General features: G+C 55.2%; 1 protein-coding gene across 2 annotated transcripts in view; it reads left to right on the forward strand.

Annotated features, from left to right (window-relative positions):
• LRRC8C (leucine rich repeat containing 8 VRAC subunit C) overlaps positions 1-13,874 on the forward strand; it is a 29,033-nt gene that overhangs the window by 2,077 nt on the left and 13,082 nt on the right. The window contains exon 1 of one of the 2 annotated variants that reach the window (XM_054073804.1): positions 2,600-2,729. The exons of the other annotated variant lie outside the window; for it this stretch is intronic. The gene's annotated coding sequence lies outside the window, so the exon portion shown is untranslated. Of the gene's footprint in view, positions 1-2,599; positions 2,730-13,874 lie in introns of those variants that run through there. 2 annotated transcript variants of the gene reach the window in all.

Consider the following 13,874-nt stretch of genomic DNA (forward strand, 5'->3'; position numbering starts at 1 on the left):
GTTTTCTGCAGTCGGCCAAATCTTTCCAGAGGAGCAAAGGTATCTGGAGCCCCAGCTGTGTGTTTAATATCACACATGAGTTTTGGGTCTTTCTCCCACCAGCAGCTCACATTCCAGAATCAGACTAAGCCTCCATCCTCAAACCCACCGCCTGTAATTACCCACGGACCGTCTTTTCTATTGCAGTACCAGTGACCTTGCCCGCAGTTATTCTTCACGAGGGAAGCTTAGCTCTGTCCCCCAAGTCCTGCAGCAACTCTGAACAAAAATAACCCAAAAGGCCGTCACAGGAAACGCGAACAATGGCAGGATTAGTGACCCCCCTGTTACCATAAAACAAACGAGCAGCTGAGAGGGAGCTGAGGGAAAAGCAGCACCGTGATTAGGGAGCAGGAGGGACTGACTTAGAAGTAAAGATTAAATGAGCTAAGCGATGGTGAAAGGGTGAGCAGAACAACTGCCTGCAAACGTCTGAAAGAAGAAACCATCCAGCACAGGGAGGGATTCTCTAAGCTGCTGCCAGGAGTTAAAAGTAATGGAAAGAAACCAATAAAAAGAAAATGCAGTCTCCATAACTATCTCTTTAGCTCAAAAAAGAAACCCAGTGCTTTCATCCATATGGAACCCTTGCTCATTTGTCCCGTCTTATTCCTCAGCCATATCCCCAAAGCATGGGGCTAACGCTTCCAATGACGTAACGGTGCAACACTGCTGAAGTCTTTTTGGCTGGCGGCTCCGAAGGGCTGCGAGGGAGCTACGCCAACATCTTCCAGGTCCTGCCAGAGTCAGGCCCTCATTTCTTGAGGTGCCTCAAGGCTCCAGCTGGGAACGTCGCTGTGCGCGGCGAAGCACTTTAAGCAAACTCTTCAGCCAAAGGATGATCCAGATCACAGCAGCGGCTCCCCGCTGGGAACCCCAGCCTGCTCTCAGCAGCGCCGGTAGCAGACAGGTCAGAGAAGCACTCGTGCTCAGAATCGCCCACAGCTACTCACGGCAGCCCTTTGGTCCACATCCCAAACCAGTTAATGTCTTTGCAGCAAAACAGCTGTGACGCCTCATGGTGCATTTGTTTCCATTAACGCCCCCCCCCAGTGGGTTTAACTATTTGTATTTGTTTACATACTTGTACCATCCCCACAGGGACACGCGCGCTCTCCCCGAGGTTGGGGGCGAGCCCTCAGAGGGGGAGTATCTCCCTCTGATGCAGAACTTGTCTCATCTCTCTGTCTCGACAGAGATGTCATCTTTCTGGGAAATGCTGGAGACCTGCGGTTTCTTTCGGCAGCGGTTCGCAGCCTGTGCTTTTTGAATTGCTGGGCCAGAAGTTTGTGTTTCCAATTGTCGCTCTTTGGGACGCTTCTCTGTTGTTGATGCAGTCCCAGGCACTTCACAGCCCGCTCTCCCTACAGACTCCCCATGGCCCTCTGCCCTGTGGTCGAGGGCTTCCCATACGAATTCCTGCTGCCATCCTCCAGGCATTGACCGCAGCATCCCGCTTCCGACTCCCCTTCACCCGTGACCGCTTCCCACAGCACCAGCACCACTTGCGGTGGGCAAAGCCCAGTCCCAGCCCCTACGCTGTGCTGCTCAGCCACCCCCGCGCCCCGCTGGGCACCGCTGAGGCTGCTCCAGCTCGGGATGCCACAGCTGTTCCCGGCTCCCTCCACGCGTGTCCACATCCCACGGCACAGATCCCGTTGGCGGAGGAGAACCCACCCCCCAGTTCCCGCTGCATCCATTACTGCCCCACCCGCCTCCTGCATCCCTCCGGGCACCACCGCCCCTGGGGATGCTGAGGGTTCTCTCAGCTCCCCTCCACCCGTGACCGCTTCCCACGGCACAAATCCTGCTTGGCGGAGGAGAACCCAGCCCCCGGTTCATGCTGCATCCATTACTCCCTCCTGCCTTCTCTCCCTGCCTTCCCACCCAGTCGCATCCCTCTGGGATTTGCCGAGACTGATCAGCTTGGGAAATGCCATGGGTGCTTCCGGTCCCCTCCACCCGTGACGACTTCCACGGCACAAATCCCACCTGGCGGAGGAGCCCCAGCCCCCAGTTCATGCCACATCCACCTCCTTCCCCCATTCCCACTGCCCGCCTCCTCCCGCATGCCTCGGGAACCACGGATCCCGCTCCCCCCGGGGATGCCGTGGGCTCTCCCGGCTCCCTCCACGCGTGACCACTTCCACGGCACGAACCCCACCCGGCAGAGGAGCCCCCGTTCCTGCTGCATCCCTTATCCCCCCGCATCCTCCCAGGCACCGCCAGTCTCGCTCCCCCCGGGGATGCCGTGGGCTCTCCCGGCTCCCCCCACGCGTGAGCACCCCCCGGGCACAGATCCCACCCGGTGGAGCAGAGCCCATCCCCAGTTCATGCCGCATCCCTCGGGCGCCGCCGATCCCGCTCCCCCGGGGATGCCGGGGATGCTCCCGGCTCCCTCCACGCGTGACCACCCCCGCTCGGCAGAGGAAGCCCACCCCGCTTCGTGCCGCCCCGCTCCCGCTCCCGCTCCCCCCCTGCACGGACCGCGCCCGGCGGCGGTGCCGCCCCCCCCACCTCCCTCCCCGGCTCCTCCCGGCGCTCGGGGCGGTCCCCGCGGCTCCCCCCGCGCCCCGGGTGCGTCACGGCCCCGCGGGAGGCGGAGCGGCTGCGGGCAGCGCCCCCGCCCCGGCCCCGCTCCGAGCCGCGGCATGAGCGGGGAGCGCCGCCCGCCCGGACCGGCCCCGCGGGTAGGGGGAGCCCCGGGGGGGAGCGGGGCCGCTGGGGGGGAAAACGGGCAACGGAGCCGCTGGGGGGGAGCGGGGCCGCTGGGGGGGAAAACGGGCAACGGAGCCGCTGGGGGGGAGCGGGGCCGCTGGGGGGGAAAACGGGCAACGGGGCTGCTGGGGGGGAGCGGGCAACGGACCTGGGGAGGAGGGGCATCACCGCGGGGAGGGAGGTCCGGGGGAGAAGGGGGGAAGGGAGGACCTGGGGGAAAAGGGGGTAACGTGGGGAGAACGGAGCGGAAAGAAGGGGAATCCAGGGAAGAGAGGGGGATCGGGGGGACGGGGCATCACCGCGGGGAGGGGGGACCCGCCGGGGAGGGGAGGTGTGGGGGGAGCGGAGTCGCCCGGGGCACCCGTCCGTGGGCAGCGCCGGGGGAGCCACACTTTAACGGGGAGCTAAACTTTATCTGGGATCACCGCTGCCTTCCCTGTGGAGGGGTGTGGGAAGTGCCTGCAGCAGCTCCCCATCCCCAACCCCAGCCCCATCCCAGCCCCAACCCCATCCCCATCCCCATCCCCAACCCCATCCCCAACTCCATCCCCAACCCCATCTCCAACCCCATCCCCATCCCCATCCCCATCCCCAACCCCATCCCCATCCCCAACCCCAGCCCCAACCCCATCCCATCCCATCCCCATCCCATCCATCTCCACTCCACCTCCCCCATCCCATCCCACCTCACCCCATCTCATGGACCCCATCCCACCCCATCCCATCAAACCTCACGCCATCCCATCATACCCCATCCTGCCCCATCCCACCCCATCCCATTCCCTGACGGTCCAGGGTGCTCAGTCAGCCCCAGGGGTGCCAAGCGGGGCTTCCCTGGAGCGGGGTGGGTGGTGGGGAGATAAAGCAGTCGCCATGGAGATGGGCACGGGGAGCCCGTGATGGTATTTTCCCTGGAAAAAGAAACACCTCAAGCCAAGCCGAGTTACAGGGAGGCTTTGAGGGGTCGAGGGTTGGTGGTCTGGGGGGCCTCGAGCTGCAGGTGGGTCGAGGGGAGCACGGCCCTCTGTCGGGGAGAGTTAAAAACCATAGATGTGCTGATTGGAAATGGGTTTGGAAGCAGCTCCGCCGTGTCGCAGTGTGATGGGCGGTTTTGTTCATTATTCACGAAATGCAGTCTGTCCAGTTCGCTGGAAAGAGTTGACCAAGCAAAATGAGAGGCTTAGGGAAGGCTGCCGAATGCAGCCTGCTAGGATTTCACTAGGATGAACGTGTCTAACAGCAAAGAATGGTATCGCACGGATAAGTATGTGAGCTATGGCTTTGCCTTCTTTCATTTTTTTTCCTTCTTTTGGAGTTAGTGCTGGCGGTGAGGAGCGCCGCAGCATTACGAGCAGCGCTGTCTGAGGGCACACGTGTGCGTTTGCTCCCGGAGAGCTTCAGGGATGCTGTAAAAAAACAGGCAGATGGGGAGGGGGATTGCAAGAGAGTAGAGAAAAAGATGACAATATTGGAAATCAATCAATCAATCCATCTCCCTTCTCGATTCACCCGAGGACGCACATTTCCCTTCCCCTCAGTGTATTGGAGCTGCTTTTGCTTTTCTTTTGGTGTGATGAGAGCGGCGAGGAGGGTGGCTCTCGCTCCCTTTGACTCGCTCCCCTCCTGGAAATGCGTCGAGAGCCGCGCCGTGCACAGTTCCGAGTTGATCCCTACTTTTGGCCTTGGACTCCTGCTGCCCCGCTGGTGCCGGTGCCTGGGGGCTGCCAGCGCTGCCGCCCAGCGCTGAGCACCTGTGGTTTCTGAATCATTTCCTTTTCCAGTCGTGTTCTGAGTTTACTAAATGTGTGGCAGCTGTGATGCTGTTTTCTTCCCGTCTCGGTGCTAACGGGCCCCGATGGAGGCTTTCCTGTAATATGACTTTCTGTGGGTTTTTTGTTATTATTTACTTGTAAACAGTTTTAGAAAGCAGCTTTCTGATGGAAAGCCTAAAAGCCTCGGTCCTCTGCATGCCCGGTGTTGGAAAAGGACAGCACTGGTTGTCCGTGAGGAGCAAAATCAGAGACCTCTGGAGCCTTCATGCAAGTTCCTTGCCGCGGCGCTGCCTTGCAGCCGGCTCCCGTGCCAGTTGGAGCCGATTTCCCGCAGCTGCCGTGTCCCACCGCGATATCTGGCTTCTGAGGCCACGATAAGGGGCTCTGACTGGTCTGGGCAGTGGTTACCTGGTGTTCAGGAGAGGGTTACGCAACGTTGCAGATGACCATAGCGCCAGTGAGAGCAGAGCGAGACCCAGAGCAGCGGAGTGGGTCAGAGTGCTGGGAGGAGCAGTTCCCCCGATTGTCCGTGACCTCCGTCGCAGGCTGAAGTGGCCCCTGTTCAACGCCAGGAAGCACTTCCCACCCCCGGCCTTGTTCAGGGCTGCGGGAAGTAAAGAAAAAAAAAAATTTCTATTACCATCCAAACAATTCACAATAACAGGAGCTGGAGTTTGATTTTGCAGTGGGTTTTTTTTCCCTCTTCAGAAAAATGTAGTGAAAAGCCATTGTCCTCATCATGACTGAGCTGTGAAGGGCTGGGGAGGGGCTGTGTGTTAAGGAAAACCCTGAAAAGGAAACAATTTACCTCAGGAAAAAGAAAAGAGAACCCCAAAATGCTTCCCGTAAAACTTTCCTTAGTAAAGCAAAGGAGCCATTCTCCTTCCAATGTGATTTGTCGGAAGAATGTTAACAAGTGTTGGATTTCACGTGCTCAACAGAATGGAAACTTTACTCTCTTCTTCCTCTTTAAGCTGTTTGTCCGGGGACTTGTGTGACAAAACTCTGGAGCAGATTCATATTATAGCACAGTGCTGTTTGTCCGGGTTTGTGTTTCATGGAATCATGGAATGGTTTGGGTGGGGAGGGACCATAAAGCCCATCCAGTCCTCCCCACCCTCACAGGAGAACACCTCTCCCCTAACATCTCACCTCAATCTCTTATCTTTCAGCTGAAAACCCTTCCCCCATGCTGTGTGTCTGCACTCCCTCATTCTCAGGTCTCTTTCCCGCTAGGAAGGTGCTGGGTTTGATGCACTCCTTGGGCGTGGGTGAGCATGCTGTTGGCTCCCGTGCTTTCCTTGCTCCTACGGGGCAGGCCTCGCTGTCTCCCAGCTGCAGGCACGCAGAGCATCGTAGAGCAGCCTCCGAGCCCGACAGACCCCGGCTCGGCTTTCCTGCCCTGCGTTGGTTTTACATTTTGATGCCTGACACGCACAGCTGATCAGACACGGCATAAACTTTGCAGCTCTGTCATCCAAGAGCTGTAGGCTTGGACCAGGATGACTTTTTTTCAGGATGGAGGTTGTGTCCATCTCCCGGGAAGGATCAATTTACAATCTAGCACTGGATCAGTTTTCTAAAAGGTGGGGTAGTGCTGTGTCTGGGTTTTGCATGATTTCCACTTGTTTGGGGGAATCCTGCTTTAAGTGACAGTGCCTGTTTTTTCCTGGTTTTAAAGTAATCCAAATAACCCCCTCCGAAGTGCAGAATGGCACCGTTCTCCGTGGAAAGTTGCTGACGCTGCTGTCACGGCAAGCGTGCAAAGTTCCACTGAGTTTGAACCAGCGTATGTGAAAACATTCAGTCCTGTAGAGCAGCACTAAAAACTCATTTCTCCCTCTGTCAAAGTAAACTTTTATCTTTTCCACTGACTTTCAGGGAAGCCACGTCCAACCTTTTATGCTAACTTCAAATCCCAGACCAAGCGGTGACCTGCTGAGAGTGGAGCCCCAGCTCGTGTCTACCTTCAGCAGCAACAGCACACGGTGCTTTTGTGCTGATGGGAATCCAACATTGGACGAGTGAGCAGAAAGTCTGCTGAAGTGCTGAGAACATTTCCGGTTCTATTTATTCATCACCAAGAGCGAGGCGGGAGCTTGGATGAATTGATAGGATGAGGGGAATGATTTAAAGAGAGGAGATTGAGATGAGATTGTAGGAAGAAATGTTTTGCTGTGAGGGTGAGGAGGCCCTGGCCCAGGGTGCCCAGAGCAGTGGTGGTGCCCCATCCCTGGAGGGGTTCCAGGCCAGGTTGGATGGGGCTTGGAGCCCCTGAGCCAGTGGGAGGTGTCCCTGCCCATGGCAGGGGGTGGGACTGGGTGGGCTTTGAGGTCCCCTCCAACCCAAACCATTCTGTGATCCTATGAATTGCTCTGAAGCACATGGTGCAGCAGAGCACCGGTCGAGCCCTGCCCTGAGTGTGTAGCTGTGTGAGATCCCAGTATATGTGTGATTTACAGCAGATTGCAACAGCTCCCAAGCATGGGTTCATGTCTGAAAGCAAGTTTCGTGTTCTGCTTGGGGATCTCATTTACCAGTGGATGCGAGTGCTTGATGAACTGGCTCAGGGGTAGGTCGCTTTCGTGCAAGCGGGGATTTCACAGACAATGCTGTTGGAATAGCCCTTTGTTCAATGTAATATGATTAGAAAGAGCATTTGATCTTTGCTACCATTTACCCATGACAACACAGTTTCAAAACCTGCACACCTGCCCTAATGTGGTCAGAAGCATCCCCGGCAGCTGCTTTCATCTCACTTGGTACCTCAACCTTTCTGTCTGTTTTATGATGCAGCAACAGACCTTCTGGTGGTGCAGGGTCCTTCTTTGGGCATCCAGGGCTGGATGCTGTGCTGAGAGAGTCCGATGGAGAATTTAGGCAGATAGCTCTGGTTTTCCTACCTCAGAAGTTTATGGTTTGAAAAACTGTTTTGTGTGAATAGTGATTCTGATTCTGTAGCTGTTCGTGTTTATCTTTGAGTATGAAGAGACCTCATTGCTCTCTGCAGCTCCGTGAAAGGAGGTTGTGCTGAGGCAGGTGTTGGTCTCTTCTCCCAAGTAACAAGTGATAGGACGAGAGTTGTGCCAGGGAAGATTTGGATTGGATATAAGGAAAAATGTCTTTACTGAAAGAGTGGTGAAGCCCTGGCAGAGGCTGCCCGGGGCAGTGGTGGAGCCTCCATCCCTGGAAGGCTTCAAAAAGCGTACAGACGTGGCACTTGAGGACACGGTTCAGTCAGCACGGTGGTGTTGGGCTGACGTTGGACTGGATGAGCTTAGAGCTCTTTTCTAACCTCGGTGACTCTATGTGTAGACCATCTCCATTATATCTGCTTGAATTTATCTGTTATTCTTTCCAGAGCATGGACGAGACTGTGAGCTTTATTTTTACCATTGGGGACTTTTGTCACAAAGGGTGGTTTTGGGGGAGGAAAACACCTCAGCTGTGCTCTGGGCTGGGAATACCTGTGCGTTTATCCAGGCATTTTGGGATCCATGTTTTATACGACTGACACAAAGTTTAGAAAGCTCTCTTGTGTAGCATGTGAGTGGGAGCAGAAAAGAGCCTTTATGTGAAAAAGTCTCACAAATGGTGAAAACAGGCGTTTCTTTGATGTTTTTTTGGCTCAGTCACCACATAAAAAGTTTTTAACTAACTTTTCAGATGGTTGAGCTGCTTAAGACTCAGAATAGACCCTTTGTGCTTCCTGTCCCAATTAGGAATTAATGTTTAATTATAGCAGCCGGGCATTTTTTATTATGAGCACTTGTATCAGCCCCAGGCCCCCGACTGTTCCTTCGGCAGTGAATGGCTCTGGTTTGTGTAATATCGCCTGTCCTATGGCATTGTTTCTGTCTGCATTATCTGAGTAGGTTAAAGAAGGGTTTGTGGAAAACCTGGTGTGTCTTTGATCAAAATGTGATGTAAACTTACTTTTCTCAACCATTTAGACATAGTTCAGGAGTGCTAAAATGCTGCTTATGGGATGGTTTCTTCCTCAGTTTGCTGCTAAAGCTTCGCACTCGCGTCCAGAACGTTTTGCAGTGCTGGAAAGCATGAGTGATAGCCCCGATAAACCAAGAATGTTACTCCCAGAGCTGAGAAATGGTGCGTCATGCCTTTGAAGTGGTCTTTGACATGGAAATGCGTAAAGCGTTCTCCTCTTTAGATTTGGACAAACAGCTCAGCAGAGCCAGATCTCCCCACAGCCGATGTGTCTGGGACGGACAGAACTCCCGTGGGTTTCACCCAGCCTTTATCTGTCAGGATCTGGCCCTGAACGGCTTTTTGTCTTCAGTTCAGCCAAGTCAAAGTCAATGAGCTGCTGACAACGGGGAGTCTTTTTGGTGTGTAATACGTGGAGAAGTACCGTGACTCAGTTAAAACAAACAAGGGTATTGTCTGGGATCTGTCGCCAGGGAGGCGCTTACAGCGTGTGTAGGTGGAAATTGCACCACGTATTTTGAAATGCAATTTATTAAAGTTGCTTCCTCTTTACGTCCCTTCTGTCTTCTCTTTACGTCTCTTCTGCCTCCTCCAAGTTCTGGATTCAGGCCTTTGAGCTTCCCCTGCCAGGGTGGATGGTGGCGACAGCCCCGGCAGCAGAGCAGGGGGATTCACGGCTGCTGCTGAAGCTGCCGCTCTCCCTCCCGGTGCCGAGCAGAGCCCCAGCCCGAACCCAAACGTACGCTGGGTGCTTGCGGTGTGGGGCTCAGGAACTCACAGGGGTAGGAGTGGAGAAGGACTTGGTGTTCAGCAGGTTCCTGGAAGTCGCACCCTTTTCAGTCTTCCCAAGCAACTAAATCCTTGGTGATTTGTTGGAGTCTTGCCCGTGGTTGCGGACTCGCAGAGCTGTGGCGCTGGGGATGCTCAGTTGTGGCAGCTGGTGTGGAGGGCGGCTTTCCAGTGGCTGAGTTGTGACTGTGCTGGTGATTGGGTGGCAGGGACACCTCCCGCTGGATCAGGGGCTCCGAGCCCCATCCAACCTGGCCTGGAACCCCTCCAGGGATGGGGCAGCCACCGCTGCTCTGGGCAACCTGGGCCAGGGCCTCCCCACCCTCACAGCAAAACATTTCTGCCTAAGATGTCATCTCAGTCTCTCCTCTTTCAGCTGAAAACTGTTCCCCCTCCTCCTCTCCCTGCGCTCCCTGATCCAGAGCCCCTCCCCAGCTTTCCTGGAGCCCCTCTCAGCACTGGAAGCTGCTCTAAGGTCTCCCTGGAGCCTTCCCTTCTCCAGGCTGCACAACCCCAACTCCCTCATCCTGTCCTCAGCAGAGCTGTTCCAGCCCTTGGATCATCTCCGTGGCCTCCTCTGCACTCGCTCCAACAGCTCCATGTCCTCCCTGTGCTGAGGACTCCAGAACTGGACACAGGGCTCCAGGTGGGTCTCCCAGAGCGGAGCAGAAGGGCAGAATCCCCTCCGTCCCTGCTGGTCCCACCGCTCTGGGTGCAGCCCGGGACACGGGGGTTTCTGGGCTGCAGGCACATATTGCCGGCTCATATTGAGCTTCTCATCCTCCAGCACCCCAAGTCCATCTCCTCAGGGCTGCTCTCAATCCATTTTGTCTGCTCCCCAGGCTGCAGACCAATACTGATTGTGACATAATTTTGCTGATATGTGGTATGAAATCAAATTAACTCCAGCGGCTTTGCAGGGAAGTTTTGGCACACGATCTGTTTACACTCAGCCATTGTGGGAAACAGGACAATGTCGCAGGTTATGATTTTACAGTACTATTAATTAGTATTTCCCGCCGAAGGTAGCAGAGAGAGTAGACACCTTTCTGTTTTGCAGCTGGAGAAGCAGCAGCTCGGCAGGGTGATGTGGTGTGCCCAGAACAGGAGCGCAGGGATCCCACAGCCGAGTCCCCGTGGGGATTCTGGACTGATGCTCTCGTGTTTCTTTGGGAATTTCTGGTGAGGCACTGGCCCAAGTTGCCCCGGGAGGCAGTGGAGGCCCCATCCCTGGAACATCCAAGGTCAGGTTGGATGGGGCTCTGAGCAACCTCATGAAATTAAAGTTGCCCCTGCTCCTGCGGGGGGTTGGACTGGATGGCCTGTGAAGGTCCAGCCCAAAGCTTTCCATGATTCTATGAGACATTTCACCACCAGCCTCAGCCCTGAGAAGATGAATTCCAAGTAGTTTGTTTGAAAGTACAGTAAACACATTGACTACTAAAAACAATTATTTGGATACAAATGGTTTGTTTTTAATAGCTTTGCAGTTCCTTAGCGGGATTTATGTTTAAGCAGCAGCATCATTTGTTTGTGTTTCTTACTCCAGAATGATGATGTTTCTTCCTATGAAAATCTCTGTTAGAATCAACAGAACTCGTCATGTTGGAAAAACTGGCAGCATGTGATAACTTCTTTTGCCATGCTCCCAAATAGCCAGCATTCCAAGTAGTTTTTCCGATCAAAATGTGACAGCTTGAGGTTTATTTTTTAATGATTTCTGTTACAGGAAACACCCCTGGCTGTGAAGCCTGGCAGGGACACTGGTCCCTGGAATGCCTCCAATACAGGGAGACATTGGAAGCAGAGCTGATATCGTTGGTTACCTGGGGACTGAGCACGTACCTGCGCTTCCCAGAGTGCTGGAGGTTTTGGTCATGCAAACATAGAGCAAGATATTTCCCATGAGGGCAGTTCAGATGTTATTTCACTGCCCTACGTGTGTGTGAAGAGATAAGCATGGAACATCACCCCCCTGGGAATTATGAGTTGCTAATTCCAGCCCTTATCATCGTATTCCTCCCTCCGTCTAATCTCAGTTTTCCAGACTCGGTGCCTTGTCCCTGGGTCCACTTTCAGTCCTCTCCCGGCTGGGCGAGGGCGGGGAGCAGGGTGGTTATCTGTGATCGGCGATGCCGGCGCGGGCAGCGCCAGGGGCTGCGAGGGGCTCCTCGGCACGTGCTGAGGATGAAGCGTTCGGCGGCTGAGATGAGAGGCTGCCTGCAAACCCGCCGCTCCCGAAGGCTGATAGATCGGCCAGCTGTGGGCAGCTGCTCGCGCGGCACTGAGAGGCGCATCCCTGGTATACGGGCGAAATCTGGGGGCACGGGGCCCTGGAAAGTTTGATATAAAAAGACCACGAGTTCTGTAGTTTTCACAGCTCAGTGTTGTTTCCCTAAGCTTGTTTGTATGAATAGAAATGGTTTGAGCGATGGCTGGTGAGATCTTCATCTGAATTTTGTTTTAAAGTGGGCAATTTTGTCCTTATAATCATTTCAGGGACCCCACCCACAAATACAAACGTGGCAAAGCTGTCGCCAGCAGGAGCTATGACTGATGGTAGTAATACTGAGCCACTTGAGCGGCGTCCCTGGCCGGAGGAGGCTGTGGCCCTAACCCCGGCGACTCTGTGTAGAGCGATGGGCTTAAATTGCGTATGTAAGAATACGTCACTGTGAACCATTTTAGCAAGGCCTGTTGGGACAGGACAAGGAGGAATGGGTTTAAACTGAGGGAGGGGAGATTTAGACTGGGTGTAAGAAAGACATTTTTGCAGTAAGGGTGGTGAGGCACTGGCCCAGGTTGCCCAGGGAGGTAGTGGGTGTCCCGTCCTTGGAAACAACCCAGCTCAGGTTGGATGAGGCTCTGAGACACTTGATCTGGTTGAAGGTGTCCCTGCTCCTGCAGGGGGTTGGGCTGGACGGCCTGTAAAGGTCCCCTCCATCCCAAAGCATCCTGATTCTAACTCCCATATCCCTGCTTATTTAACTGTTTCAGTGTGCTGTCCCCATTCAGGGAAAATAAGAATACACAATTCTGCTTTTAGGTGCAGCCCCAGGCTCAGTCCTGAGCAGCACTCCTGGCCCGAGGCGGCCAAGGCCAGACGGGACAGAACCACCTGAAAAACAACCTTACGGTGTTTAGGCAGAGTGACAAATGTTTAGAACCCTGGAGAGTGGGGTGTCGTGCCTGGGGTGTGCAGAGCCAACTCCTGCGTAAAGCAGGGGTGCAGCCCGCGGAGCTCGGGCTCTGCTCAGTCCCTGCTGCTGGGTCACAGGCTCCTCGTGTGCTGTGCTCTGTTGCTTTAATGAAGATGAATATGCATTAAATCATGTATGGGAACCAACCCGGAGGCCTCCTTGCAGTGCTGTTCCCAAAAGGCATTTCATCATTTATCCTAACACATGCAGTATGGTTTAAAAGAGCCGGGAGGGGGGGGGCGGTTTGCCTGGCCCAGCACTTTCTCCGTTCAGTAGATCTCTGACTTGAAAGACTGAGCAGTCCCAGCCTGAATTGCTTCTTGAGAACTTCTCCTTGACCCTTCCCGGCACAGTCAGCCAGGCTGTGGTTGTGATCCTGCGGCCAACAGCCCAGGGATCCTCACGCCAAGGGGAAGAGCTCCTTCCCTTTGGGGGATCAGGCCCATGTCCAGAGCGTCTGGGACTTGCTTGGAGTCAGCGCCTCTCTCAGGAGGTGGTGATGCTGATCCTGTGTCTGAGGAAGGTGACACAACATCGTAGAATCAGAGAATGGTTTGGGTTGGAAGGGACCTCAAAGCCCATCCAGTCCCACCCGCTGCCACGGGCAGGGACACCTCCCACTGGATCAGGGGCTCCACTGGATCAGGAGCAGCACGGTGTGGTCACACCAGCGTGGTCCAGCAGCAGACCGTGCAGTGCTGCCGTAGGCTGGTGCCCATCCTCGCAGCTACACTCCTTCAAAAAATGGAGTTACTCTGTGAGGATCTTCTTAAGAACAGCAGCCGTCACCTGGCGATAGCTGGAGTGTGGGACCTGGGAGCTGTTAGAAGCCGAGAGCGGGCTTGTTTGGGGCTCTTCTCCGAGTACCAATGTATTTTTTAACTTGTAAAGCATCTCCCAAGATGCAGGATGGACACAGCTTCACGAAGGGATGTATCACACGCAGCTCGGACAGGTTGAGTGTATGAACTGTTGTGTCTCAAGCATTTGCCCACCTGGCACGGTGGCCGTGTCTCTGACCGTCCCTTGCACGGTGCCACAAGGCAGGTGACGGAGCTTCAGGGGCCACGAGGCAGGGAGCAGCTCGCCAAGGCTGGTTCTTGCCCATGGGGCTCTGCTGGCCGCGCTGTGGGTGGCACAGCCGCGGCTGGAGCTGGGCGCCGTGCTCCTCTGTGCCCCCGCGCTGGTGGCACAGCGGCTGCTTCTGCCCCAGCGCCCGTCTGTGCCGCTGGGCGAGGGGCACCGTGCTGCCCAGAACCCCCCTGCTGCCCGAGCAGCCTCTGAGCTGCCACTGGGCAGGAAGTTAACGAACTAATTTCCCTTCTTTTCTGCAGCACGTGTCACGCGGGTGCCGGGTCTGTAGAACACACTCGCTTTTCTCTTGAGCTGCGCTGGCAGGAGCCGTCAT

Source organism: Cuculus canorus, chromosome 8 (assembly GCF_017976375.1).
Source record: "Cuculus canorus isolate bCucCan1 chromosome 8, bCucCan1.pri, whole genome shotgun sequence".
Classification (NCBI taxonomy): domain Eukaryota; kingdom Metazoa; phylum Chordata; class Aves; order Cuculiformes; family Cuculidae; genus Cuculus; species Cuculus canorus.